Genomic DNA, 27,260 nt, shown 5'->3' with positions numbered 1-27,260 from the left:
TTTAAGTACAAATCCTTTAATTTTTTCCCTAAATGTGAACAAGAGGCATACTAAGCATCCTTGTGCCCTAATATGAAAGTTCTCTCAGTGTCCATCAGTGTGGATGCTACAGAAGCACCAGTTCACCACCACGCAAATCCATTTGTCAAAACTTCAGCCCGGCTTCCTGTTGAAAGGCCCAGACTGACTCAGGAGTTGGGCTTGGCTGCTTGAAGCCACCTCAGACTTATTAGCCATGATAAAAGAGCAATAATAATAACAAGGAAACAAACTGTTGAAAAATTAAGGGAAATTTATGCCTCCTTTGGAAAAGCATCTGATGACTGAGCTGTCACTCAGAGGCCCTGATATCAGACCTGCTGTGTTGTGGACGTCACACCCACAAGGGGAGGACTGTGAATGTGTCACTCTGAGAGCCTGCATTCCATCACTCAGAGAAGAACTCTAGGGAAGTCCACCCCATCCTCCAACAGGCGCATGACCCTGCAGCAGTTTGTAAAAACGTAGCCATAAAACACAGACAGAACTTCATTAGACTCGTTCCAGTATCATCTTTGCAACTTAAGAAACAAATAATATCTGAATTTTCTCACGAATTCGAGGATCTCCTCTTTAGAAGAAGTAGGGTTTTCTCTTCATACAGGCAATCATTAAATGACAATAGACAAGAAAGCCGTGTTCCTTTTTAGTGCCATCCTACAAGAACAATAGACTCTCAGCAACCCAAGTCTCATTTTTCCTTCCAAAACACACTTTGCTCCGCGTCTCCTATCTCACTGGCCTGTGGATTAAGCCCTCTGGAAAATAACAAATGAAAATACTCCTCAACAAGGCAAGCAACTGCCTATCAGAAATGTTTTCTAAGGAATCCAATCCCTTCCAGCCAATTATTCATCCCTCCCATTGCTTCAGTGGACACCTTTGACACTCAAACAAAATGACCCAACTCAAAACACCCAAGGTCAGCTAGATGATCACGATGAGAATGAGTAGGGCCTCTCCCAGCAACTTCCCGGCTTGCTGGCTTCCCAGCATCAGGAGCTGTCACAAGTTTGAATAATTTCATCACATCCAGAGGGAGGCCCAGCTACATAATTTGCAGGGCTTGGTGCAAGGGAAAATTTGGAACCCCTTGTTCCAAATGTATTAAGAATTTCAAGACAGCCACAACAGAGCATTAAACTAAGCACAGGTGCTTCCTAAGTGTTGGACCCTGTGTGACTGCATTTGCTCTATCCCACTGACACCGGCCCTGTCCCCGGGGTCAGTCCCAACTTTTGCCTTCACCTGAACCCTTGCTCTATCATCATGGAAGGCAGGGGGAGTCTTTGCTGTCTAAAGCTTTTCTGTCTAAAGCTCCTAAAGTAGTTAGGAGAATTAAATGAAATACGACATTGAACATGTCTGTAACAGCACCTGGCTTACAGCAGGCACTCAACAAATGTTAGCTAGTATTATTATTGTTGTTGTTATTATTATTATTTTCATTATGCCAAGGTCCCTCGACAGCTCCAAAGCTACCCATAGGCAAGAATGATGGGTGGGAAGAAAATACAGCCCATTTCGATAGAGACCATCTATTAGCTACTGCTGTTCAGAAGTCATTTCATTAGCTCTGTGCGAGAGAGTGCTCTGAATTAGGCATTCTCAGCCTTCTCTTTATACCATGGACCCATTTTACGCGGTCTGCTGAGGCTTATAGACCCCTTCTCAAAAAAATGCTTTTAAAATGACAAAGTAAAATAATAAGGTTAGAAAGGAAGTTTATCTTGAAATACAATTATCAAAATACTTTAAAAATAAATGTGTGATATCATAATAACATATGGGCTTCTGTATTAGTACATTAACCAAGAATATCTAGTGCAGGTCCAATAACTTCTGTAATATCAAAGAAGTGATGAATAGTGATATTTTGAGACGTCTGTAACGAGTATAACATGATATGAAAGTATCTGCAAGTTCTCTTGGTGCCAATCAGTTACAGCTATTGCTACTGGGGAGTTTTGCTTACATTCATATTGAAATTGGATTGAATTCACACTGAATGTTGAATTTTAGTTAGATTACTGAAAATAAACATGTAATTTTTTTCCCACATCCAAGTTCACAAACCCTCTGACTTCTCCCCATGGACACTAAGACATCTTTGGATCCCAGGTTAGGAACCCTTGCCGGTTTACAGCAAGGACTGCTTGTTCAATTCAAATAGCCTCTTGAGACCACTTCCACATAGCCAGAAGCCTCAGCTGAACAATTTACAGGAGGCAGACCCTATAGTGCCTTGGCAAATAAGTAGGAATTTTGTTTTTTTTTTCCGGTACGCGGGCCTCCCACTGTTGTGGCCTCTCCCATTGCGGAGCACAGGTTTCGGACGTGCAGGCTCAGCGGCCATGGCTCACGGGCCCAGCCGCTCCGCGGCACGTGGGATCTTCCCGGACCGGGGCACGAACCTGTGTCCCCTACATCGGCAGGCGGACTCTCAACCACTGCGCCACCAGGGAAGCCCAGGAATTTTTTTAAAGCCTCTAGAATACCCAGAGTAAGTAATGCCTTAGCTGCAGTGGCCAGTAGGTATCTGGAGGCACTCAAGAATTTAAGGATGGGCTTCCCTTGTGGCACAGTGGTTGAGAGCCTGCCTGCCGATGCAGGGGACACGGGTTCGTGCCCCGGTCTGGGAAGATCCCACATGCCGCGGAGCGGCTGGGCCTGTGAGCCATGGCCGCTGAGCCTGCGCGTCCGGAGCCTGTGCTCCGCAACAGGAGAGGCCACAGCAGTGAGAGGCCCGCGTACCGCAAAAAAAAAAAAAAAAAAAAAGAATTTAAGGGTTGAGCAACATATATAAAGTTGCGGTTAACCATGTGAACTGCTGGGAGGGAGATCAGTTTCTCCTGGAGGCCCCTACATGCCAGGCATCAAGACGGGGTAAAAATGTGCTATGTACCTACTCCAGGTCTTCCTTGGAACTGCCATGGGTGGTGGTTTGCAGCCAGTTCAACCCAAGGCTCCATTTGGAGTTCTCGGCTTCACATGGCTCATCCCATCTCCCTGCTGCCCACCTTCCCCACTGAAAACCCCATTGCAGTTCTTTCCCAAGGTCACAGTGCAGAACCAACATCGATCACTTTGAAAAACAAAATTCCAGAATTATTATCAGCCACTCCTACTCAATAGCGCCTCACTGAAAACACCCATGTTGAGCACTGACCCTCCAATTCCGTTCCACAAATTACTAATTGTTTCCTCACAAGCATTTGTCCAGGTGCTTTCAGAATCTTTGTCTAATTTAATCCTTACAACAGCCTGTGCAGATATTATTAACCCTATTTTCCAGATGAGGAATATATATTCTTGAGCTTACATAATTCACCCAAAGTCACTCAGCTACTCAGTGGCAGAGTCGAAGGTGAACCCAGGTATCCTGACTCTAACCTCCATGTTCTTTGTACCACATTCCAGCTGCTTCCAGGCAACAAAAACTCATAGCCCCCTGCTCCTTCAGATACATAAGCAGCCAAAGTCTACTCTTCACCAACGCTCCTCAGTCCACAGCCTCTGGCCAATGGAGTTAAGACAAGTGAAAGGTAAGTTAGGTGCTCTCTGTTTTTCTCAGTGGACGTAATTGAGACAGAGGCTGAATTTGGGCCAAATCTAAAGTTCTTTGCAGGGGCTTCCCTGGTGGTGCAGTGGTTGAGAATCCACCTGCCAATGAAGGGGACACGGGTTCGATCCCTGGTCCGGGGAGATCCCACATGCCGCGGAGCAACTAAGCCCATGCACCACAACTACTGAGCCCGTGTGCCACAACTACTGAGCCTGTGCTCTAGAGCTCATGCTCCACAACTACTGAGCGCATGTGCCACAACTACTGAAGCCAGTGCGCCCACAGCCCATGCTCCACAACGAGAGAAGCCACCGCCATGAGAAGCCCGTGCACTGCAACAAAGAGAAACTAGGGCTTTCTCTAGTTACTTGCCGCAACTAGAGAAAGCCCGCATGCAGCAATGAAGACCCAACACAGCCAAAAATAAATAAATAAAATAAATAAATTTATTTTAAAAAATAATAAACTAAAGTCTGTTGCAAAGAAAACATCTTATCAGTAGTCACCCTGGAGACAAGGCTGAAATAATCTTCACCTTTCAGACCCCACTTACTTCATCCAATAGGATATATCATTAGCCCTACTGAGGGAATTTTTTAAAGGTTCCCAAGAGGGACTCCCCCCCAAAAAATCTCTATGAGACAGTCATATGCTCCAAGCTCCACTGTCATAGACAAAAGTAGAAGACCTTCTTCATATTCCAAAAAAGACTCAATATATTGACTTTTGGAAGAAGTCTGCATCAGGCAAAGAAAGGGCTGGCAGGCAGACTAAAATTTCTCAGATCCACAATTGGACCCATAAAGATTTAGCCCCCAAGATTGTTTATGTGGTGTCTATAATATAGAGTGAGGGGGATGTGACAGAATAGGAAATTTTGAATTCAACACAATTACAACCACATCAAAGAAATTGTACATCTAGAGAAGGTCCTACGAAAGTAAAAATAGTTACTTTAATAGTGGGGTTCAAGAGGTGGTCTAATAGTCCAATAATCAAAATATTATAGGAAGCATTTTGGCTCCTTTTGATTTGGGGCTTGGTTTCCATCAGAAAGCAGGTTTGGAATGCACCTCTGCTGGCCACATTTTAAATAAATAGGCAGATACCTTTAATAACAACGAAGACGCCCCTGAGAAAGTACAGGAAGGAGGCTCTAAGGGCCGGGGTGTGGGGGAAGATTGGAAGAGAAGAGATAATGTGAATCCAATGAACCAGAACAAGGGGCTCAGCCCCATAAAACAAACCGAAGACAGAGTGTGCTTAGGTGCTAGTGGAATCCATTTTCAAAGAAGTATTTTACAAGGTATCTCTTTTAAAACAAGGCCAATTAAAACCCTGGTAGCCTCTTTAAATGGGCCATCCCGCTCGACCCTATTGCAAGCTTTGGTTGCTCCAGATTCGCGCCAAGGGCCTCTGGGAAGACCAGGCTCTCCAGGTGGGCTGCCCAGTGGCTTGGCCAGCCACGTTCCCCTTCTGATGACCCCCCGGGTCTTCCTCTCGGAGAAGTGAGTCCATGTCCATCCAATCTACCCAATAATTCATGGACAGTCAGATGAACTGAGCAGCCTCCACGGGGTCCTAAGCATTCACTTTTCAGCCAGTTGCTTTCGTGTTTTACAGAAGACAGCATTAGAGTGCCTACCCGTGGACACCAGTGGCTCCCGGGGGTCACAAAGCAGTCAGCTGCATCCACTTCTACACTGGCACCAACTTCAGATAAATGAGGCAATTGATAAGATGGGATGTTGTCATGGGAACAGCTCAAGCACCCCTAGTAAAGGTATCTAGTCTTTAGTACCTCCACCAGGTACATCCCTTGGCCAAAATTCTGAAGACCCCAAGGAAGCCACTTAAGGGCTCCTACTGGTCTTCTTTCCTGTCTCATCCTTAGGAAGGCATCTCCCACCCCATTCTCAGCTTTCACAGACTCGAGCTAAACCTGCCGACCTCTAGGCATAGCTAGTTTCCCTGGGTCATCAGATTCCGAGGGCCGAAGTGGACCTTACGGATGATCGGGTTCAAACTCCTTTGTCCAAATGAGGAAACAAAAGCCCAGAGAGGTGGAGTGTACTGCTCTGGGAGCACAGCTTTGCTGGGACTACAAAACCAGGTCTCCTGACTGCCAGTCGCCTGACTGTCCTGCACCCTGCCTTGCCCACACCATGCTCCAATCACTCAAAAACGTGAGTCTGGAATTCTTCAAGGAAGATTCTTAAAGAAATATCTTTTTTTTCCCCCTCTGAAGTCCAATAAGTTTTTTATCAAATAACTCTGAGGGATCCATGGAAATTTCTACTCCAGCACATCTCAGCTTCCCGACATCAAAACCACTCAGCTTGAACATATGTCCCATCCTAACATTAGCTGCTGTGGGAAGCCATCCTCCCCCACTGCACTCTTTGTTTCCTGCACAACTTAATAGTCTGGGCTTTAAAACCCTGTGCGATTTAAATAAACGTAATAGTCACATATGTCTAATAGGAGCACAATTGCCGCTCCTCAAAACGAATCCGATGATTTAAAATCCTATTATGAAAAATTAGATAAGAAAATATTAACTAAAGTTTATTATCTTCCCTGTCTCTTCAGTTATTCAGCAATAGATTTAAGAGAACTCCAGCACCATACGGCTGCCTCCCTGCCTCTGTCTTCAGGTGACAACCCCCAGCTCAGACAGAGCCGGTGTGGCTCACCCAGGCTGACAGCCCCGCAGGGTCAGTTACCCAGTAACAAAGCCAGGATTAGAAGCGTGGTCTCAAACACCAAGGCTACATGGAGCCCAATCCTCCCGACTGGCCCCTCCCACAACAGAAATGATTGTCACTTAAATTCTACCGGAGAGGGACCCTAACGAGAGAACTAGGCTGAAACGGCAGAAAAAGGTATCACCGAAAATCAGCTTCCGACTTTATATTTGATTCCTTAAAACCGTGGCGTTGCTTCTCAAGTGTGTTAGCAATTTCTACCACGGCGTTCTTGGTATCCACCCTACCCCATCTCCCAGAGGTCTTTGAAAATCCCACCTGTTCAAAAGGACTTAAGGAGGACTCCAACTGGAGGAAAGGGGGGAAAGACTGAATCACTCTTTAACGATTTGTATAAACCTCTACGGCTGGGCTTGATGCTTTAACATTAAACAGGGTTCCTACACTGAGTTTTCAGAAAGCAAAGCACACAGCCCAGTGCTAACTCTAATTTGGAGGCGGAGGTATAGGTGGGGATGAGGAAAAGTAAAACGTTACAAGATTCCAGAAAGCTAGATTCTACTTCCTGGAAATGAACTTTGACCCAAAGCACTCACTTTCCGGCCTAGGACCTGACATGAGCTCCTTCCAGTTTCCAATTAGCTAACTGAGTGCAGTTGAGTAAATATTTTAACCTCTCACTTTCCGTTTTGTCTCAGCCTTTGAAGTTGTCAAAAAGGTAAAGAAAGAAGATCTGCATAAAGTTGGTAAATTAATGGGAGCATAAAGGTGGAATCATGAGTGTGAATGTAGGGCTTCTCAGAGGTCCAGAGAGGCCCAAGGCATTTCCATTTGGGGGAGCTCACAGTATGTTTAAAAAATGGGGAAAAAAATCAAAAGGGGGTTGTTTGAATTTAACAAATAGATGCTTTTTAACACAAAAGAACAAATATAATTGAATTTGAGATCTTTCATACGTGTGAGGCCTGGATCAAAGGCATCACCCTACCCACAACCACCCTAAAAAGGTCTCGGCTAACGCCGCCATCTTGAACAGTAACACAAGAGAACTTACAGCACGGTTGTTCCCTCAAAGTTACTTTCTTCTGCAATGCCTCTGGGGCTTCCCTGGTGGCGCAGTGGTTGAGAGTCCCCCTGCCGATGCTAGGACACACGGGTTCATGCCCCGGTCCGGGAAGACCCCACATGCCGAGGAGCGGCTGGGCCCGTGAGCCATGGCCGCTGCGCCTGCGCCTCCGGAGGCTGTGCTCCGCAACGGGAGGGGCCACAACAGTGAGAGGCCCGCGTACCGCAAAATAAATAAATAAATAAATAAATAAAATGCCTCTGTAAAATGGTTTGGAAACATGGAGGATTATCTCCATTATATTTATTATTTTTTCAAGTGTGATCACACACTTCCAAATGACCCTCATTCCATGTTCCCACTGTTTTTTAAAGTCTATCCATATAAGCCATGAGTGATGGTGTGGGAATAATGTGATCCTACCCGACTTCAGATTATACGATGGAATTGATGAGTTATTTCATAGTCTCAGAATTCTAGGTCTCAAAAAGAGGATAAATGCAGCCTTCTGCCAACTCCCAATGCAGCTATTAAAGTCATTCTTTTCCTTTTTAAGAATGAAAGATTATTCACTGTTATAGAGCTCCAAAAAGGCATTCTTAAAATCTCTTAACAGCCTTTCCTGGTAGCATCTCTTACGCCTGAAGTTCTACCCAATAACACAACTTCATCTCTCCTGTTGGAAATCAACTCTTCCCTTGACCTCAGTGGAATTAGCGCATGGCCACTCTTGATCCCCAACTCTGCTTTTATGCAGTGAAAGGCTCTATCTAAACATATCCTCGCAGCCATGCCTATAGAACCAACTCCTGAATTAGACCTTCCACTGAAAAGTTCTCAAGTCCAAACACTCACTCACTTTATGCCTGTTACTAAGGTCAGTGCAGATAACCAGCAAGACACCTGTGAACTTAGACTCACAGAAGCTTATGCTTCATCATAACAAGACACATGCACCCACAATCCTAGGAGTATCCTAAATCTTGGCAAAGACGGATGCTGAGAATGTCAATTTCCTGACTCGGCGTTGTCATTTACCAGCAAGAAGATTAACTCCCCACTGTTTCCAGTTCTATCCACACGTAGGCCAGTTCTTCTCCATCGTGTCCAAACAAAATCAAAAGAACCCCTGTCTTAGAGGGCATTTGGGGCTGCTGACTCACATCTGGCTGTCTGGTCATAGTATCCCATCATGGAACAAACAAAGGGTTAGTTTGTCCCCACATGAAATGACAAAACTCTTTGCCAAAATTGTTTTTGTTTTTTTGTTTTCTGGACAGAGATGTGCAGCTCTCCCCAATACCCTTCCCTACCTGGGCTGCCTGACCATTTTTTCCAATGTGGGTGCATACACACACCCTTGCCTGTTTCCAGCCATTTTCAAACACCAGAATATACTGAAGATAATCTGCCTTTCTCTACAACTAATGTAATGAGTCAGAAAAACTACCAAGAGAAGACATCTCTAGAAAGTGAGAACATGTGCCCTGAGCCCCAGTAGCTATTCAGCCAACCAGTTCTTCACTGAGAAGAACCTATCCCCAGCTTTCAGAATTTCAGAATTCAATCCAGGGAAATGGCTTTGTCACAGAAAGAGAGGGAAACCAGGCGGCTTTTAAATTCACAGTGATCAAAGACCAGACTCCATGCAGGGAGTTCACAGATAACAGCCAAAGTCACCCTGCTGCCCTCCAAAATAATATCCTAAGACAACCCAGTGAGGAAAGCACAGCTGAGGTGAGCTTCGCTTCCTGCCAGCTGCCTCCGGGAGTCTGGTTTATTTTCACCTGTCTGATTCAAGGCAGGTTTCTCTTTTCACTCAGGTGTTTGAATTCCAGATTCAAAAGAAGGTTTAAAAGTAAGGACTTACCTCATTTACCTAAAGATTCTGGGTGGGAAATCCAATAGCTGTAGGGGATGGAGGGAAGGTAGCAAGCAGCCCTCACGCCAGCTCCTACAGGGAACCAGGAGTGTTATCACGTCTGAGCTCTCATCAGAGTGAAGATCAATGCACATGACAATAATTTTAAATCATTTTGTAGGATGTTAAGCAATAAGCCACCAACCGGGAATTCCCTAAGTCACTTCCCCCTCTTCTGATTGGCTGCTGGGCCCTTTAAAAAAATAAAATAAAGGATTACAAACATTTGCTCATTTGCATTTGGCCAACTCACACGTTAGTGTTCAAACAAAACAGGTCTAACCAGGTTATGCCTGTGTCTCGAGAACAGAGACAACCTGTTAATGGATGAGGAATTGATTTGGTGGTGACTGTTCTTTCTAACTTAGAGGCTGTTTCAGGTGAAAAGCACCAGGCTTGCTCCCCAAAGATACCAGCAGGAATGGAGAATGTGAGAGCAAAGTGAGCAGCAGCTCAAATCTGGAGAAGATGATGGTACAGGGGATTCGGGGGCGCTCTTAAACCTCTGTCTCATGTACTAATTTGTATTCAGTCCACTCTGCTTTGACATCAAGATCTTTGCCCTGGCCACACAGGTACCAGGTTCTTAAGGGACTTCTGGCCCGGTAGCGGGAACATAGGTTCTATCTCCAAGCACCATGATTTACTCCTTGACAGTGACCCTTGGCAATTTCAGTGGACTTTGAAAAGCCTATCTCCCCTGGCCCCAGGTAAGAGCTTTGGAAAATTTGAAGGGAGGGCCCTGGAAGGGAGAGTCTACCCTGAGTTGTTCAGGTAGAAGATTCAGCTCTCAACAGCTTGAGGGCTGACTATCTGGTTAGTGGATTATCCAGATTCTTTACTTCCTCTTGACACTTCCATGGTCTATTTTACTATATATCGACCCTCCCTACAGGTGCTAGAGGGGGAAAGACCAGGATGCTGTAACTGGAAATACAACAACACACTTTGGGCAAGAATAAGATGGAATCTGGGGCAGGATCCACGGATTCAAATGCCCATGCTATCCCCATCCCCCTGGGCCAAGGGCCTGCTTCACTGGGTCACAAATGCCCTTCCACCAATACAGATGAGTGTCGGCCCCTGGCAAGGAAAAATACCCTCCCCTAACCATGAACTTTCCCTCTTGGATCTCCTTGGACTCTGGCCTGGCATGAGCTAAGTGTCTAGGCAGATTTCTTTAACTCACCAGGCCTCCCCTCTGTGGGAGGGGAAAGGGAATTTGAGTTTTGGCAGAGACAAAGATTTTGTGATCAAAACCAAGAAGTTCCTTGTGTAAAAAAGGAAAGTCTATATATGGGCAACAACTGAATAGAGCAAAAAGTAAGCAGTTATCCTATTAAGGTGGAGTGGTGAGTGGACGGTAGCCCTCCTTTCTTGCTGGTTTTCCTAGTGTGGGCACCCACCATGTTTGCTGAGGTTTGGGAAAGTGTAAAAGACTCGGTGGGAGGGCAGGGGTGGGTTTGGGAGGGTCTTGGAACTCAGGCAGGTCTTGAAGGTTTTGAAGGTTTGGGGAGTGCAATTTAGGGAGGCTCTAAAAAGCCCCTCTACCTCCTTGGCCTTCACTAAACATTCCCACCATTCCCTATCTTCAAAGGCCTTGTTAAAATGCAAATGTCCGATAAATACAGTAAATGTCATTATTGCCCATTATCACATTAGCCCCAATTAGTCTATGAGTTCCAGATCTGAGAGCAGGGCCCTGAGGGAACAGACTGGTGATGTTTTGCTTAAAAGATGAATCAGGAGCCACCTGAACTACCAACCCCACCCACTGCAGGGGGTGTGTGCGCACGCACAGGAGTCTGTGTGTTTATGCGGGCGTCTGTGTGTGTGTGTGTGTGTGTGTGTGTGTGTGTGTGTGTGTGTGTGTTGGGGGGAGGGGCGTCCAGGTGTTTTGAGTGCCAGTGTAACTCCAGGAAGCAAACTTGGCCTTCTTTACAATTTTGCCTGAGATTAACCTGAAACAGGGACTTCCCTTGTGGTTCAGCAGTTAAGACTCCAGGCTCCCAATGCAGGGGACCTGGGTTCGATCCCTGGTCAGGGAACTAGATCCCACATGCATGCCGCAGCTAAGAGTCCGCATGCCACCACCAAAGACCCTGCATAACACACGAAGACCCCACGTGCCACAACTAAAAGATTCCTGCATGCCGCAACATAGATCCTGCAACTAAGACCTGGTACAGCCAAATAAATAAATAAATAAATATTTTTTAAAAAAACAAACAAAAAACCTGAGACAGCAGCGGGGTAGGTGGGAGGTAGGGGGTGTGTGGTCAAGAGGTGGTAAACCTCAAAAGCAACTCCAAAAGTGCTGTGACTCTCCAGTTCGGTCCCAACCACCTTTGATTGCAGGCTTTTTCATTTCTAGGTGAAGAGGTTCAGTTACACGTCTATTTCTTCATCCACTCTTACCCTGCCCATTTTCCATCAGAGGACTGCTCCATTAAGGCACTCCTGAGAAGAGTCTTTTGAGGATGGTAGTGGTGAAAGAGGATGAAAAGACGTCACCTCATACTCACAAGCCACTTTAGTTGTGGAGTCTTTATGTATATACACAAAGTACCTACTAATGTGTCTAGTCCTTAGTGGGTTCTTATCAAGTATTGGTTATTTTTCCTACTTGGGACTTAGTTGAACCTCCCAGAAGAAAAACAAAACCAAAAACATCTTCCTCCCCCATCCAAAAAAAAAAAAAAAAAAGGCTAGATGTTTAGGCATGTTACACCCATAGAGAAATTTCTTCAGAGTATGAGGTCTCTTACCGTATAATTAACTTCAACAAGACAGCACTTACATCAAATTAGATAGATGGATGGTTAGATAGATGGATCGATGGATTTCACATCCATAGAGAAATTCCTTCAAAGTATGAGGTCTTTTACTCTATGGTAAAAGAGACAGCACTGACATCAAATTAGATTGATGGATAGATAGATGATAGATAGATAGATAGATAGATAGACAGACAGATAGATAGATAGATACATGATGGAATGGATGGAAGTCCTGATTTATAACTGAAAATGCTAAAAGTTGGATTTGATGCTGAAGCCTTCAACTGCAAGAGCCTCAAATATATCAAGCATGTCTCTCATGGATAAGTTTAAAAGTGTAACCACAAAACCATCAAACACACCAGAGCCTTTATATAAACACATTGTTAGTTTCTTGAAAGTCATAACTTTCTCAAGGAGGAATCAGGCAAGAGTCTCGTTATCATGTCAGAGCTGCAGCCCCGTCATAGATTCTGTTTGTTCTGTGCTCCGAGGGTCTCCTGTAGACTGATAAAGACAAAGGGAAGCAACAGAGTGATGAGACAAAGCTGACTGCCTGGGTTTTAAGGATGGGAGGACTTAAGAGAGGCAAAGCAGCTTGCCCTCAGGTCAAGATTAAGATAATACTGAGATAAATGGAACCAACTCTGCAAACCCAGTTACTCTGCCTAGAAACTTTCCTGATTTCAAGGCCCTATCACCGTCTCAGACCTGTGCAAAGACACAGAGGCTTTGAGTCAAGCTGCGTTGCTGGTTCACACAGAGGAAAGGGGGCAGAGCAAACCAGGCCAGGGTGTGGGCAGTGGCCTGGGGACCCTGAGTTCAGTTGAATTGTCTGCTAGGAGATCCACATTCCTAGATCAAAGACAAGACAAAGAATCTCTCTGAGCCAAGTATCAAGCCCTAAGGGGTCGAGTCTTAATACCAACACAGGCTGTGGTTACAAGGTTAAGGAGAGTGGTGCGCTTGCTTTGCAAAAAAGAGGATGCTGGCTTACTCTACACAGCACCTTTTAACTAGAGGCCCTATATTTATTTTTGAAAGCAAGAGTGTGTTTATATCTGTTTCTGTCTATCATCCGCTCTTGATGACATGGACTTACCTCCGGGGCAGAATGTAACAACTATTTAGTGGGAGACACACAAGAATATTACTCTAGAACTAACAGGAACAAGAAACTCTGGTGGGGGGAGGGGAGTGACATAGAGCATTAGCATCAATTACCTTGGCTAGAGTCAAATAAGGTACCACGATTAATGAGTATCATCTTGCCTCACACCCTACTCCCTTCTAAAAGCTACGCTTCCAAAATCTTTACATTTTGGCTTAGGTTCGATTCCCAGGGGTCTACAAATCCTCTGAGGAGAAATTTCCTGGGCTCTGAAGGGAGCACCTGAGCTCCATTTGGGAGGTCTGACAGCTGTCCTAACAGATATGCAAGGCACCTTTTGACCATGTCTTTTGCCGTCACATCTGTGCCTACACGCTGAGAATGTTCTCTGCCCATGGCACGTACCACACACCTGCTGAAGTGGGGACAACCTTGGTGCTGGAGTGGGAAAGGGTGGCTCACCATTTCTGGAAAAAAGTGATCCATCGCATACACGCTTGCGTGCGCACACACACAGCTACCCCTCGGGCACCTGGCTGCGCCACCGACCTTACCTAGGCACCAACAGTAAATGTTATGAACTCCCCCTTCGTATTTTAATTATTCTCAAGATACCTCCATTCTTGACTTACTTAACTCACCCCTGACCTGTTCCTTCTGCTTCACCTATATCTCATTACTTTCTTTCTGGCCTTATCTCACCTCACAAACAGCTTTACACAGTGCCCTGACTTAATGCCAACTCCACTGTTGGTGTAAGCGCTTTGCTTCTTGAATCAAACTGCTCTGAGAGCCTAGACAGCATTTCCATCAGGGTGTTCAGGAAAGTTTATTTCTCCATCTCAGAGCAGGGGGAAAGATGAGGCAAAAGCTGGCCACTTCCGGACCATCTTCTTGCAGCCTATATTTTCTTCTCTTTTGTGTGGGGAAGAGCTTCTTATAGGGGTTGTATTTACGTATTATTTTGGCGTTAGAACTTTTTCCACTATCATGGAACCCCCAAATATAAAACAGAATAAAGAGATGCTTCTGCAGATGGATTGGAGGTGAGGCATCTGCAGCCTCCCCTGATCAGTCGCCCTTCCCTTCCCCCACAGGCACTCAGCCTTCTCTGACCCCTGCGTCCTTGCTCTAAGCCAGTGGAGCAACTGTATTGCTTAATACAACTCAGGGGCTCCTGCCTATACCTGCCAAATTGGCACCTCCGAAGGTGGGTGACAGCAGAGACAATAATCAATTTTGCATTCATCACCATCCATCTTTATTTTGTGGGCTCCCATATTATTCCACCAATGACAAACCAGAAGCCTAGGTTCCTACTGTCCAAGAGGATATTTTAATGGGACTGATCTTGGGTGAAAGTCTCAGTGCCTCGTCTCTTTCACCCAGGGACCATGAGAGACAGCAAACTCTCAGACCCAAGTAGAAAATGTGTACAATCACAATCTAAATGTCTAATTATTGGGGAGAACCTGTGGTGTTGCAAGATGAGGGGTGCTAAGAACTTCTTCCCTCACCCTCAAAAAAAACCCTCAGCTGTCTCAGCAGCCACTGTTATTGTGGAAAGGACAGAGATTTTGGAGCCAGACGGACCAGGACAATCTTGTCACATTTACTAACACTTTAGCTCTCAGTTTCCCCATCTGTTTATTGGGGATATAAACACTCTGAGTGAGCTGTTTGAGGATTTAAATGAGAAATGTACAAAGCCTCAGTGCCTGGCCTTTGATGGGCTCTAGGGAAATGCTGACTCTCTTCTCAAGTATGGGGCTTGAATCTCAAGTGATCCCCTTAGCAACACATGAAGTTACATATGGGTGATCAGAGCACTAATTCTCCACGCTTCAAAGGACAAAGTAGGAGAAGAGGGTGGTGCTGGACAAGTTATAGGAAAATGGAAGCGTAATAATGACTCTTCACTTTTATTCATTTGTAACAATATCCCAGTCACTAGACTAAGAATTTAACTTGCATCACCTCATTTAATCCTCACAAAACTCGATGAGAAAGGTCTTATTATTCTTCTTACTTTGCAGATGAGGAAACTGAGCCTCATAAGCCTGATAAGTAACTTGGCCAAGGCCACACAGTAAAGCAAGTTGCTGGAGCTCAGACCCAGCCAGTGTCATTCCAAAACAAGACCTCAACCACAACCCTCTTCTAAAAAGAGAAGCTTAACAGTGTGTTGAAATTTGGATTATAATATCTTATAGGGACAGGGAAAACCAAGCTCAGTTCTGGAAGGCAATTGGACACGTGGATGTTTCTTGGAAGAGTGAGATTGTAAAGGTGAAATGAAAAAAATATGAAACAGGCAAGCAGGTCTGGACCTTCTAGGGTAGTCTTCACCCCCTGCCCTTCAATACCAAACATGTAAAAAGCCAAATGCTCAGAATAAGAATTGAGGGGAAACCCACTGGAAAGTGTTGTGACTTGGTCTCGCCTGGGAAGTCATGAGTCTCTTTTGACACAAAGGTCACCCTGCCACTCACCAGGCCTAATAGCACTCGGCAGGCTAAGTCCCATAGCATCTAGATCCAGAAATGGCAGAATAGAGTGAAGAGCTGGAGTGACGATCAAGGCATTACATGTGGGAATTTAAGGGAAAAAAAGGTCATGAAGAACCTAGGGGTAAGACAGGAGTAAAGACACAGACCTACTAGAGCATGGACTTGAGGATATGGGGAGGGGGAAGGGTGAGCTGTGACAAAGCGAGAGAGAGGCATGGACATATATACACTACCAAACATAAGGCAGATAGCTAGTGGGAAGCAGCCGCATAGCACAGGGAGATCAGCTCAGTGCTTTGTGACCACCTAGAGGGGTGGGATAGGGAGTGTGGGAGGGAGGGAGACGCAAGAGGGAAGAGATATGGGAACATATGTATATATATAACTGATTCATTTTGTTGTAAAGCAGAAACTAACACACCATTGTAAAGCAATTATACTCCAATAAAGATGTTAAAAAAATTTTTTTAAAAAAAGGCATTACATATGAAGGTTGAGGGCAGTAGTTGAAACTCGTTGGGGGCAGGGTCTCATCGGTTTCCCAATCCCACTCTTCATAAGCAATTGAGAGTGTCTCAAGAAAATGTAAAATACTAATCAACCAGATTCTGCTCCTAAATGCCTTCCAGATAGAAATTAGGAATTCTGGACCTGCTCATGCCTCTGGAAAGAATGCATCTAGAAACCTGGAAATGATATCCGAGAGTTGACAAGCACGTCCATTGGAACTATGTAAAAAAATTCATTGCATAAATAAACTATTCATTCAGTCCATTCAAAACGTATGCACCTGCACTTTGGTGGAATGTCAAGAAAGAAGCCCTTGGAATTATTTCTGAATAATTCCTGATTTAGGGGAACTCCAGATGAAATCTCCCCGCATGTATCATGGTGTGTCTATGATTTTTCTCCCCTTTCTCTCCCCCATCCCCATTCTTAGCAACCACATGTGAGTTCAGGGTTTGGAATTAGTCAATCTGTCTTCCTGGACAAGGACAGTGTACCAAATACCTATTTTGAGACCTGGTTTCTCTTATGAAAGTGCCCCAGGAAAGTTTTATGAGAATCCTGATTTAAGGTTGGAGGTTAATAGCTCTGAAATTCTGAGAACCAAAAGATACTGTGTAGGTGGGTGCACAGTCAAACTGAAATAAGGAAGTCCTCTGTAAACTGAACCCAAAATCTGCACAGTCAGTTCATCTGAAAACTTCTCTCGGGAGGACAGCCCCAAGTGAAAGGGACCAGCCACAGTCTACCCACTCCTTACAGTGGAAAACATGGAGGCCCTCGAGCTCTGTGCTGCTGGAAAGAATGGGAAATGGAGGGCAAGGGGCAGAGGCACCCGACAAGGCGAGCCTGCGGGAAGGGCACGGTCAGCTTGCCTTGGACGTTCTCCATCAACACCAAAGTCCGACGTTGAGGGACTTTTTCCATCAGCGCCAAAAGACTTCAAGGTCTGCCCAAGGTTTACCATCCTCAAATTCACCAGTTTGTGGTTCTCCAGGAATTGCCAGACCCACTAGAGCAGAAAACCTCAGGGAGTCCAACCTTAGCTCTCACAATTGTGTGTGGTTATGGTGGAGGGGGCACACCCTTGGCAGATTTCTGGGTTTTGCTAATTCATTTTCTTTTCAGCTTGGCAGGTCACTTTAACTTGGACGCTGAATGCACAGCTAGGAAAAAGAGGCTTGTTAGGTGATGGGTCAATGCTCTGTGAACTTGAGCCTTGGCTGGGGTGCCATTCTTTGAACAACCAGGTAAGATGAGCCTAGGAAGACACAGCACTATGCCACCATGGACATGATCGCTGGGCATCCACACCCACCATGGGTCACCGCGCAGCCCACATCCTGACCCCCAGCGGACCACTCGTTGCTCTAACTGCAACCCCTCTCCGTTCCTCAGAGCTGTTGGCAGCAAGCACTAGATGGTGGGGCAGAGTTGCTGGGGAAGAGGGTAAACTGAGACCAAGAAGGAAACAGATGGAGAGAGAGCAGTTCCTGCATGTTTCATCCTGAAGCCCTTAGAGAAACTGTGAAATGCCCTCCAAACTCACCTTGGTAATATTTCTTACCATTCTGGTCACAACTGCACCAGAATTGTATTCACACACCCCCATTCTTCATGTTTGCCGCCTTCTCAAAAAGCAGCTAGATCATTCTCTTATTCCAAAACCTTTGCCAGTTTCCCCATTCCCTGGAGCTGTGCTCCTCAGAGGGTAGGCAAGATGATTTTTAAGCACAAATAATTTCCATTTTAACAATTATATGTTTTTGATGTAAAAACAAACTTAGTAAAGTAAAAGAGAGTCCGTGTAAGTGAAAATGAAAATTGTTAAGCAAATAATATAAATGGGTACAAGACATAGCAAAAATAGTGATAATAACATTTGAGTGATTGAAATGTGGAAAGTGATGCCTTAAAGACAGGCAGTCCCAACTCCCTGAGGGCACAGCGTTACCTGTCCCCATCACTTGGTCTTCACCTATGTACTAAGTCCCTGGGGGTACATCCCAGACACTGTGGGCCCACACGGCTTCTGCTTCCCTGCTTCCCTGCCATCCCACCAAGTGGACCGTCCCTTCCCCACCTTTGCCCAGTGGAAGCCAACCCATTTTCTCCATTCAGTCTTCTCCAATTGCTTCATTAGAATTTAAGTCTCCCCAGATGGTTTGTTTGTACTTGGAACCAATAGTCAACATTTAACAAATGTTTATGGAGCTTCTGCCATGGGCCAAGCACTGTGCCAGGCAATGGGGATTTAGCCACTGGAGGAAAAAAAAAGACAAAAATTCCTGCCATCACGGAACATAGATTCTAAAGGAGCGAGACATCAGCACATTTACTATTCTGCCATGGGGACCACTTGGGGTTCCGCTTTTCCCCAGCCAACCTGGGTAACCTAGGCAGACAGGGTCTACATTGCCTATCCCCGGAAAGGCCTGACGTGACTTCTCTCAATTGCAGGGCACTGAGTTGGTGAGACCCCAGAGCTGGGGCTCAGGTGTCTAGAAGCAGCGGCATAACCCACACACCCTGTGTGTCTGTGGCGCTTTAGAAACGGTTTCCTCTGTGTGTCTCCTTCGATCTTCCCAATGTCCCTGGAACGTGTGATGCATACAAGATGGTTGAAATGAAGACACCACTTGGTTTGGCATCTTTCCAGAGGTGGTGCAGTTAGCGCAGAGCTGACAGCAGTCTGAGGTCACGTGCATGGTTCCCAGTGGCTCCTCTCGCCCCTGCAACCGCTCTCCTCCAGCCTCAGGGAGAGACACCTCCAGACACAGACAACTCTAATTCCCAATGGGAATCAAACCCACAGAAGATACGGAGCACCTCCTGGTGCAAGGCTCTGTAGTGACTGCAGGAAAGAGGAGGGAGCCTGAGAACAGTGGCAGAAGTGGCAGAAGCTCTGGACATCTTTCCACAAAGAAACAGTGCAGAGCTGCTGCTACTGTTCTATCCCTGCATTCCCCTCTTCTCCTCTCTCTCACCCCGGGTTTTTTCCAAACCCGCTGCCCAGCCTCGGCGGGGAGGTGGCATGTAGAGGACTTAACGCATCCCAGACTTTCCTGATTTTAGCACTGAATGCCCCACCTCCCAGGAAACTCCATGGTCCAGGAAGCTCCTGCTAAACCAGGAAGGTTGGTCAATCCAGCTGTGTGTCACAAAGGCTCCAATCTGATCTTCTCTAACAGCTGTGTGTCCTTGGGCAGTCACCTACCATCTCTGAGTCCCCGTGTTCTTATCTGCAAATGGAGACATTGCCATCACCCAGGGCTGCGGAGGGGATTAAAGTCATAACGTATGTTTAGGGGAACATGCCAGTGCACCATGAATGATTGCTCTGATTAAACCTGTGGAGGCTGGACCGAGAGCTGCAGTTGAACCAAAGGTCCTATGAGCTGGTTAATGAACTCGTAAGAGAGCTTGCCGAGTGGCTCTCTTTTAGAGGTGCCCGTGCCAAGGATCACGTGGCCACAGTGGCCATAGTCTCACCAGGGCCTCTGAATGGCAAGAAACAAGACACTTGCTAGCCAACCAATCCCACAATCCACCCAGCTCTGCCTTATTATTTTTATTAAGCACTTACTACGTGCCAGATACTAAGTACTTTATTTACATACAATCTCTCATTTAATCCTCACCATAGCCCCTCAAGGTAGCATTATCATCCCCCATTTTAATGACAGGAACCTGAAACTGAGGGGGATTTAGTAACTTGCCTGAGGTCACACTGCTGGGAAGGACAGACAGAAACCAGGGCTGCCTGACCTCAGAGCCTCTATCCCTAACCACCCCTAACCTAAAGTGAAAAACATCCTCTCCCCGTTCCTCGGCAGGAGCTGATCGCTTTTTCTCCCCTCCAAGTAGAAGGAAATTGGCATTTGATGAGGCACTGGGCAATCTGATCAGCCTCGGAGAGAAGGGGAATTAGCAGGCCAGCCCTTGCTTGCTCGCTGTGAGATGATGGCTTACCCTGCAACCCTGCTGGGTTTCCCAGAACCCTGAGTAAATATTTATATAATCTCATTACATGGCTCCCCAGCTTCAGACTGTGCAGAAAACATAGAACCAACCCAGGTCGATGAACCTTTGTAGTTTGGATGTACTGTTTTTCAGCCCATGACAGTCTTATAGGCAGACTCGTGCCTGTAGACTGTCCAGTACGGAGAAAAGGACTCTTGACTTGGAAACAGACTGAGGTTTTCATCCCAACTCTACCACTTACGAGCTATGCCACTTCAGACAACTTGAGGCTCGGTTTTCCTATCTGTAAAATGGGCATAAAGTTTGTCCCAGTTTCATTATCACCATCATCCCTCGTGGAGAACTTACAGGTGTGCTAAGCATTATATTTCCATCTTTGCATCAAATCCTCTCAAAAGCCCTTTGATGCAGTTACCATTTTAATCTCTGTTGAGGAAATAGAGTCTCAGAGAAGCTAAGAAATTTGGCCAAAGTCATACATCCGGTAAGAGGCAGAGCTGGGTCTGAAACCCAGGTGGCCCAACACAAGATTCTTGCTCCCTGCCCCTCTTTGCCTCATTCTCCCATGTACTATCTCTCATAATATGTACGTACTGTAAAGCTTTCAATGAGATGACACACGTGAACATGCCTGACTCAAAGGTCACCCTGTGGCAGCATCCTCTGTTCCACAGTTCTCAGCCCATGCTCCTTACCAGTACCTGGAAAGTTGAGAGAGGAGCTCAGGGTGGGAGCACCCCCTCCATGAGAGCACCTCTTCCTACATAACTGTACTGCCCTCCAAGGTGATAGTGAACGATTGGCCAGTCCGGATAAGCACCCCTGAGCCTGACAGTGACTCAGGAATGCAGAAGGACCAAGGAAAGTCTCTCACTGCAGAACAAAGCCAGGCAGCACCCTGTGACGATGCTCATTGCAGCCTGGAGGGGCGGCACGAAGGCTGAGAGCCGGCTGGTTTACACAGCGATGAGTCACTACCTCAAAGCCTTTGAGGTCCAGAAGCTCCACCAGGCCACTGGGGACCCAACTAGAATTTCTAAACAAAAAGCCCAGACCCCCTGCTCCTCAACCCATCTACCACACGGCATAACCTCTTGCCTTGCCTTCCTCCGCATTAAGCCTCCCCGGATGGCCCCCACTAGCCCCAAATTCTCAAAGACAGTGGGAGGAGGGTGTACAGTTGGAGTGTGATAGAATTGTCAAGTCTACAAAAATCAGCCACGTGGTTTAAAAATGGAAGCCAGGGCTCTTCGCGTTGTCCTACTAATGGGTAAAAATAGGTCATTTTTCAACAAGATAAAGAAATGAAAACCTCTCATTATCATGTTTAGCGATCTATGACATCCTCATCCAAGATGAGCTCTGCCAGGCCGAAAGAGAGGTTCTCCTCAGCGCTTGGGTTTAGGGTCAGATAGACCTAAGTTTGTGTTCCAGATCGGCCACTTGTGGCTGTGTGACCTTGGCCAAGTGACTTGACTTCTCTGAGCCTCTACTTCCCCGTTTATTAGATGTGGACTATCACAGTACTAATTCTGTAGGGTAATTAAAGGGATTCAGTTAAGTAATATATGTAAAGGGCTACTTTTTCAGTTATTTGTTTTATCATTCCTGTCATTCTGAATTCTGCCTCCTCAGCCTGTGTAACTGTCTTACACAGTTACACTCACTCAAACTGTGTAACTGTCTTACACGGTGTCCATAGATCACCGTCTCCCCAGATTCCATTGGGCTTGACCCCCCGTCCCTGCTTAAAGGAGTTTTCGAATGGGGCCAGTTGAATTGGTGACCAACCCCAAGCGGGGCCAGTGTTGTCAGTAATCGGGTCTAGACTTTCCAATGGCCCCTTGTTTTAGGTTTCGAGGGCCGCAGAGGCCTCCTTCTCCCCCTCCCCACTCTTCCCCTTTTCCTCTTTCCCACAGCGCTCACTCTCTCACACGCAAGCACCACCAGGAGGTCACGGGCTCTTTCCATGGAAATGCTCTTTAGTTACCTGGCGATTTGCATTTTGTAACACGGAAGGCCTGGATGTGACCAAGACACGTGAGCAGCCACAGCCTGACAATGACAAAGTCACACTTTGTTAAACTCACACCTCAACCTCTCCACACCTTCCTCCTCTCTCTCACCACCATCCCTCCAAACACAACAAAGATCTGTGTGTCAGAACTTTCTAGAATAACAAAACCAATAACAATAATAATATTTTGCGTCAGGTACAATGCTATGTGCTTAAAGTAGGTGACTCTATTGCTTCTGGATTTTATGTTTGGAAATGTAGTGACTCCATTTAACCCTCAAAGCAAGCATTCCAGATAGTCTCGGGCCAGGTTCCTACCATTTTCTTGGGTAACCATTTTTCAGACGGCCCCTGCCCACTGCTGTCACTTGGCACTCAGCTTGTCAGGCAGAGGAGTATTGGAACAAAACTGGTCAGTGGACCACATGGCCAGCGGAGGGAGGAGGGGGGTTTCACAGTTTTAAAAGCTCCAAAAGAACAGGTAACACCCACATTTAGTTCAGGAGCACCTTGGAGGGTATGTTTGTACAATCTTTATGGAGAGCAATTTGGTGGTTATCTACCAAGATGTGAACGCTCATATCCTTTGGCCCAGCAACCCCATTACTCAGAATTTCTTTCATAGATATATGCACAAAAGACCACAGAAATACATGATGAAAAACTGGAAATAATATTAATGTTCACCAACAGAATAATGTTAAGATAAACTATGGTCCATCTATACTATGCAGTGATATTAGGAAGATAGGTCTGTATACCATGACATTAAAAAATGTCCACAGGGGGCTTCCCTGGTGGCACAGTGGTTGAGAGTCTGCCTGCTAATGTAGGGGACACGGGTTCAAGCCCTGGTCTAGGAGGATCCCACATGCCGCAGAGCAACTAAGCCCGTGAGCCACAACTACTGAACCTGCGCGTCTGGAGCCTGTGCTCTGCAACAAGAGAGGCCGCGATAGTGAGAGGCCCGCGTACCGCGATGAAGTGTGGCCCCCGCTTGCCACAACTAGAGAAAGCCCTCGCACAGAAACGAAGACCCAACACAGCCCAAAATAAATAAGTAAATAAATTAATTAATTTAAAAAAAAATCAGAGAGAACATTTCCCGGCTGTGGTCAGAGGAAGTTCTGACTACTGAATAAAAATAAATAAATAAATAATGTCCACATACAGTGAAAAAAACAAGCTAAAAAACAAGGCTTATAAAATTGTTGTATTTTTTTGGTTTAAATTATGTATTTTGTGTATGACTGGGAGAATATACAGCAATCATATTAATAGTTTCTGCCAGGGGTGGGGGGTGGGATGGGGAGGAAAGTTCCCGTTCTTCTATGTTTTAATTTTGTGACAGGTGTATATTTATCTATTTATATCTATATGACAAAAATATTCCAACACAGCAGATCTCTCCATTTCTCTCCCTGCCACCGTTCTGCAGAATCCAGCAAAGCAATACATAATAACCCAAAATAAATATTTATCCAGAGCTTTGCTGTTTACAAAGCAGGTTCACAAATCTCATCTAAATCTCACACTATCCCTGTGAGATTATCCCCATTTTATAGATGAGGACACAGAGACTCAGAGAGGAAAAGTCATTCTGCCCCATGTCTAATGGCTGGTGGTTGGTAGAGCAGGACAAGAAGCCCAGTGCGAGGCACCTTCCCAGCCCTCCCAACTGATGCCTGCAGTGTTCTTTCCAAGGCCAAGACCAGGTGATGCTGCCTCAGATCTTCTCTGGTCAAAGGTGAAAACCAGGATACCTGGGCATGGCTAAGAAAGCTGAGGGTAGAGGGGAAGAGAGCAGAGAGGGGAGAGGTGAAGGGCTTGGTGGAGAACAGAGATTAAAAAGGGGTTGAGAGGACTTCCCTGGTGGTCCAGTGGCTAAGACTCCACACTCCCAGTGCAGGGGGCCTGGGTTCCATCCCTGATCAGGGAACTAGATCCCGCATGCATGCCGCAACTAAGAGTCCGCATGCCGCAACTAAGACCCAGCACAGCCAAATAAATAAATAAATTTTAAAAATAAATAAATAAAATAAAAAGGGGCTGAGAAGGACAAGTGGTGTGCCGCCTGTTCAGTAATTAAATGTGTAGGCCAGCAGCAAACCAACAAGACCCTAACAGGTGCCTCCTTCCCGTGACCGTTCCGGTGTCTGGGGCTGAGTCATCTTGCTCTCAGCTGTATGGGAGCCGAGCCTCAACCCCAACGTGGCAGCGGACCACTCTCACCCTAGGTATGTCACATGAACTTCTGCCCAGGAGGCCCTTAGGGATCTGTCCTCAGAGCCACGGATGGAAGAAGAGGAGATCTCAGAGGCCTTTCTATAATGTGCATCTGCTGGTTTGACACACTTCCGTGGCTCCCATTCCCTTTGCAGTAAAGTTTAGCTTCCATCACGTGATTTGCAAGGGCCTCTGTGATCTGGGTCCTACTTATTCCTTCAAGCTCATCTCCAGCTATTCCTCACTGGACTTCCACATACTGGCTCCATTCAGTACCCCAAACAGGCAGGTCACTCTCCCCTCCTCTCTCCCTCTGTCTCTATCTCCTCCAATCTATTCCATATGCTGGACCATCTGCCAGAGCACACTTCCTCCTGCTTCTCCTGGCCAACTGCTACCCAAGCTTCAGATCTCAGCCCAAACAGAGCTTCGTCTGGGGAGCTTTGCTGCTTGATTGCCCTGACACCGTCTCCTCACCCATCACCCCCGAGTGGTTCCCTCCCTTCTCCTGGGCTCTTCCTCCAAGGAGCGTTTATTGCACTGCATTGAAACGGCTTAGTCACTTGCCTCTCTCCCTGGCTCGCTTGCGCCGTGGCGGGTGCGCTATAGGAATCCCTAAACACGTAGTTAGTGAATGAGGGATGATATGGTGTGGCCATCACCCCACCGTAGATGACAGGTATCAGATCTCAGCAATGGAACGTAGGCTTGCAGCCCTGGCGGGTGTCACATAAATCCTCCTGCCTTCATCCTCGGGGCCAGTTTCTCTCTGCCTTTGTCTGGCAAATCTTAAGCTTTGAATAAGTTATGTTACAAAGGGCAGTAACTATTGGGGGTTGTGTCCTGAGAAAGTTCTGGCAGATTCTAACCACCACTCCTTAGGGAGGAAAACAGAACACCCTCAGGTTTACAAAGTGCTAATAGAAGTAGAGGGCTGTGACCAGGCTCCAGAGGTCCAGGCCAGACTGGCTCAGTGGCAGACAAGTGGGTTCCTCCTTGGACTATTAGTAGGAGTGTATTATTATTAATATTCTCAGCAGTCTAGTAATGGTTCCACTCAAGATAAGCACTCACAGGGAAGATGGCATCACAACCTCCCAGCACTCAGGAAGACACGGAAGCAGGTCTCCACAGTGTGAGGTCTAGCTCCATCCTCCGGGCCAGCGTGCTTGCCCAATGCAAAAAGGAAAGCCAGTAGGCTGTCTCCAGGAGAGGGCAAAGAAAACGTTCTAGAGTCAGACCTTTGGTGCACAAAGACATCGGGGTCACAATCAGGCACCTGCCATTTACAATCAACCCAGCCCTGCCTTGTGCACACAAGGTCCTGGCCGCCCAACATCTCACTGGGTCCTCACAACCCTTCCAGGGTTGGGGAGGAGCCGGGCTGGGCAGGCTTTGGCTCAGGCTTTCAGAGGTCTCAGTCCTAAGTGAGCGGCCAGGCTAGAATCAAGGAACCAAGACAATTGGTTGCCAGTCTGATGCCCTCTGCATTTTGACATTCTGCTTCTCAGTCCAGAAAAGAGAAAGGGTTGGAAGGGCCCAGCTCAGGTGCCCCATGGTCTATGCTTTCAATAGATACCTGAGCATCTCCTGCGTTCCAGGCACTGTTCCAGGCTCTCGGAATACTAGGAATAGAGAAGGGACTAAAACAGATTTTAAAGAAACAAAAACCCTGCCGTCATGAAACTTACATTCTCATGCTGTGGCATGTATTAGTGGTTACGAGTGACATGATTTTAGATGATACATGGGCCTGGAATTCAACAATGCTGAATCGCATCATGAGAAAAGCGTTACCCTTTCGAATTCTCTTTCCATGTCACACACCTTAAAGGAGACCTCCGTGTGCTGATGGCCCCTTTTAACAAAAAGGGCACGATGGCAGGAGCCAGTTAAAAGTTTATCCCATTGTTGGATTTTCATCCTGTGACAGTTACCGTGTATGCCTAGGAAGTGATGTTAATTTTCCATCAAGGGTAGTGATAGAGTCACTTTCTAAATAAATGTAAATTCTCTGATCAGGGAGTCATTTTAAAGAAGGCCCTGAGAGGCTAATAGGACAGGTGGCCAGTGGCTGGAGCAAAGCATTGGGTCTGGGGGGCCTTGGACTAGGCAGTGTTGCGGAGAGCACTTCTGCATCTCGAGACAGAGACAGTCTCGTGTCACCTTGTTTTGGGGCTTTGAAGAACCGGTGGGGATAGCCCAAAGGTTCACTGCTTCACGCTTTAATGATGAATCCCACCCCTGTCCCCCTGGGCCACCCCACACTGCCTCCAGGACAGAGGCTGCAGCAGCTGAGCCTGGAGCCAGACAGCAAACACCCTGCCTGCCCGCCCGCTGCCAGGGATCCATCTCCCTTATCTTAATCCCCACACTTTCACTGAGGGCAAAGGTCACTCTCAGGAAGCTCCCTCCAAGTTAATTACCCTTCTTCCCAGAAGCCGGGCTCCTCCTACTCTAAATGAGAGAGAAACGCCTCCAGTCCCCACCCAACCCAGTTTCTCTCTGGATCCAGGGTGCCCCACAGTCTCAGTATCAGAGGCACCTAAGGAGCTTTACCAGAACATAAGGGTCCTGGCCCCCCCGCGCAGACTCGCTGAGTCAGAGTCACTGCAGGATGGGGCCTGGGAAGCTGCATTTTGTGCCCCCTTCCAACTATGTTTGGACATGCTGGGTCAGGAAGTTCTTGGCTGGGAAGGCCTGCTCAGTGGGCTTCCTGTGTGGCGGAGGAGTGACCCACAGTTACGTTACCAAGGCAGTAAGCGTAGTTAGTGACTTGGTCCTTGGGCTTTGGAGTTGAGCAAACCTGGATTCAAATCACCACAA

General features: G+C 46.5%; 1 protein-coding gene across 3 annotated transcripts in view; it reads right to left on the bottom strand.

Moving 5' to 3' along the window:
• EHF (ETS homologous factor) overlaps positions 1–9,365 on the bottom strand; it is a 40,079-nt gene extending 30,714 nt beyond the window's left edge. For 2 of the 3 annotated variants that reach the window (XM_060018685.1, XM_060018688.1), the window contains exon 1: positions 9,249–9,365. The gene's annotated coding sequence lies outside the window, so the exon portion shown is untranslated. The remainder of the gene's footprint in view (positions 1–9,248) is intronic. The other variant, XM_060018686.1, reaches the window with a different exon arrangement.
• Between the last annotated feature and the right edge of the window lie 17,895 nt (positions 9,366–27,260).

This window comes from Delphinus delphis, chromosome 8, assembly GCF_949987515.2.
Source record: "Delphinus delphis chromosome 8, mDelDel1.2, whole genome shotgun sequence".
Taxonomy (NCBI): Eukaryota; Metazoa; Chordata; class Mammalia; order Artiodactyla; family Delphinidae; genus Delphinus; species Delphinus delphis.
This window is presented reverse-complemented; position numbering and strand designations above follow the sequence as displayed.